This window comes from Hemicordylus capensis, chromosome 3 (genome assembly GCF_027244095.1).
Source record: "Hemicordylus capensis ecotype Gifberg chromosome 3, rHemCap1.1.pri, whole genome shotgun sequence".
In the NCBI taxonomy this organism is placed as follows: Eukaryota; Metazoa; Chordata; class Lepidosauria; order Squamata; family Cordylidae; genus Hemicordylus; species Hemicordylus capensis.
This window is the reverse complement of record NC_069659.1, coordinates 172433404-172436950: the sequence shown is the minus strand read 5'-3', so window position 1 is coordinate 172436950 and position 3547 is coordinate 172433404.

Here is a 3547-nt window from a genome sequence, read left to right as displayed (position 1 = left end):
ACATGTGTGTGCCTTCATAAGAGAGCCAGCGTGGTATAGTGGTTAGAGTGCTGGACTAGGACTGGGGAGACCCGAGTTCAAATCCCCATTCAGCCATGATACTAGCTGGGTGACTCTGGGCCAGTCACTTCTCTCTCAGCCTAGCCTACTTCCCAGGGTTGTTGTGAGGAGAAACTCAAGTATGTAGTACACCGCTCTGGGCTCCTTGGAGGAAGAGTGGGATATAAATGTAAATAATAATTATTATTATTTCATATTTAGAAGCAGAACCTGAACACAAAATATCTCATTAGAAACATAAGCTCCTAGCTCCCAGCAATTAAAACATATTAGTAAGCCCCATGCAATTCCACAGGAGAGCATGGGACTGTCATCAGTCTTGTAACCTAGCCAAGTTTGTGTGAAGGTGCTAATCGTATGACTCCACCTGGCAGCTATACATGTAGCAATGGTGTACGATCATCAGAGCCCTTTCTTAGATCCCCATGATTGTTTTCAAATCACATCTGTCATATGCATTATTTATTTATTCGATTTATGTATAATCTCCACATGGAAGTCCTGGTTTATACAGTCAGCAGTTTCAATGCAAACCTGGCCTATGCAGTCCTGTTGGCAGCCCTGCACACTCCTGCAGGTGATCACATGAGACCCACCAAACTTCTGAATGAGGCCCAGGGTAATCTGCTCTGATCTGAAAGTTTCCAAAAAGGAATTAATGTACTGAGGTGAAATCTGGAGAAATCCAAAATTAACAAAGCCATGGGATTGACTAACTATTAAGTAAAGTCACAAGATCCGTTATCAATCAATCCTAGTTGAAAGATAATTTAATTTAAATATCAGTTATCTATTATTTCACTTTACTCCCATGGGATAAATAAGGGGGGGAAATCAGTTTCATAACCTAAAATATAATGGGATTTCTAACTATAGAATTTTACAGTTTTGATGCTGCATTTCAGATTTCTTACTTAAAATAATAGGAGAAAATCTATAAGTAAACATAATGTAAATATCCTCAAAATATTACGAAGTGTCAGGGTGGTGCTGGATGCCAAAACAAAAATTCAGTTTGTACTGAGTGTATAAATACTGAGTGTATAAATACACAGATACACATACATGCACACCAGTGGTCCCTCTAATTTTTTTCATCTCTGTGCAGAATGAGTTTTGTTCTGGGCAGCAGTATCAAGGAGATGTATGCGCACTGCAGTCAGAATGGGGCATTCCTGATCCAACCTGAGCAGGATCTAAAATGAACTGAGCAGACAAAAACTTGTGAGCGTGCACACATGTGCGTGCCTTAGAGGGAACAGTGATGCACACGTATACTCACGGTCTCCAACCAGTTCTATGGTCCCATTAGCAAGTAGGCTCATGGATTAACGAGATATAAAAAATACTTGTAACATCTAAGTTCTTCTTCTAAAGTACATGGTTTTACTTCCACAGACTTTAGCAGATCACACCATTAGTGAAGGTTCAGAAGACTGCTATCTATTATTTTATAAGTTATAGCTAAATGTCAGAGACCAGGTAAAACCCCACCTTTTTTTGAAAGAGATAACTGCTGTTAAGATGGAACAAATGCATTTCCACTCAAAGGATTATATGACGTACAGTTGTCCAAGCATGGGCTGTTCTCAAAAGATAATAAAGACCATCTGCCTGAAGCTAATTTATAAAATATTTGTGCCATTTATTCAACATGTACTGCTGGAATGTAAAGGGGAGATAACCTTGATGGATCTACAGGCAAAGGGAACAGTTGTGGCTTCAAAGACTTAAACCAACCTTTCATTTAAATTACACACACACACACACACACACACACACACACACACACACACACACTTAAAAAGAAATGAAGCATCAAATTCCAATCAGCATCTGTTCTATTCCTAAACTGATTTGTTTTCAGTGAGATTTCTAAGAACAGTAGGGAGATTCAACTTGCATATTATAATTTTGTAGTAAAAATTGAGTCTGCAAAGGGACGCTCATATTGGACCTCTGAATCTTATCATTTTTAAAGATACAGCATTTCATTTTCAGTTTGTTTCTGTGTTACCTTGTTTATGTACTTCAGGACTAATTAATACTACTACTACTAATTAACTCCTATTCGGGCTGAGAAAGAGCACTTGTTTGAAGCACTGTCAGTCAAGAGATGAAATATTGAGTTAGAAAGACCAGTGTCTGACTGAAGTATTGCTTTGTTTTCTGAATAGGAAGTGTGAGATCCTGTGTGCCAAACAGTATTTCAGCCTAATATACATGCCAGGGAATTGGATACACAAGTTGTACCAACAAATAAATAATTATCAGTGAAGCACACTAATTGTTTCACCAGCACAGCATTGTAACATTGTTGTAACAACTGGATTCCTGAGAAGTTTAATGGTAAAATTGTATGAGAATGGAATCTCCCAAATTTTAGAAGAGATCACAGCATTTAGACATCTTGAGGCTCTCCACACGAGCAGTGTGAAGTGCCTTACCTGGGCTCTGTGGGGAGGGTGGACTTAGCCCGCTCTCCCCACAGACAAGCAGGGAGCTGTCCTTGGGCAACCGGATCAGCTGCCTATCATGGGCAGCTGCCCATCATGGGCTCCATCATGGAGTCGGTAGGGGCAGCGGGGATTGGGGGCCACCTGGCCCTTGTAAGTCCCAGGATGCCCCACATGAGTGTGAAGGGCATTTTGGGGAGACCCCCATGCTGGAAGGCTGCTCGAGCCTCCCAGTTAGGGGTCTACTCATGTGTCGCCATGGCCCAAAGCTGTGTGGTGGTGGCATACAATCAGTAAAACAGGGTTAGCGGAGTGCTCCCTCCACTAACCTTTTTTTTGGGGGGGGGGACTTAAGCAGACTAATCACCAGGAGCCACGCAGCTCCCTGCAGTTCCCACTACTGCAGGAAAGTGGGCTGGGTTCCCTTGGCCTGCTTTCCTACCGTTGTGGGAATAGCCTCTGTGTGAGTATGATGAGAGGATTCTCACATGTGCATGCCTGACACTTGATGACTCCTGTCAAAATATGTGAATTGTTTTGTTTTTGAGATGACAACTGATGTGGAAGGGATTAATCTGTGATAGATGACTCACAAATGCAAGTCATCACATAACAGTACTGTCATTGAGTCATTATTAGTATCTTGGAACTAGTCATATAACCTATTAGAATATCTTTGAATTTTTATAAATTACATTAAATATTATATGGTTTCACAGGCTTCTCTACAAGTTTTTGAAGAGAGATAATGTATTCATACTTATGTGTGCTAACTTTCCTATATAAATGTCCCTAGGGTAAGTATGACATTTCTCTGGTTCTTTTTGTTTAATCAGTTGTAACGGGTTTATGATTTATTTTATTCTGAATTTTCTAACTTCAGATAGTAGATGCAGGATTACATTATGACTTTGGTAGAGTGAAAAGATTTACAGCCTCAGTTCATAGCCCAGAGAATTTTAAATTCTTGGATTTAGGCCAATCTAGATCCAGGTACTTTCAGATGTGGCACAAGGAATGCTTTTTAGCTT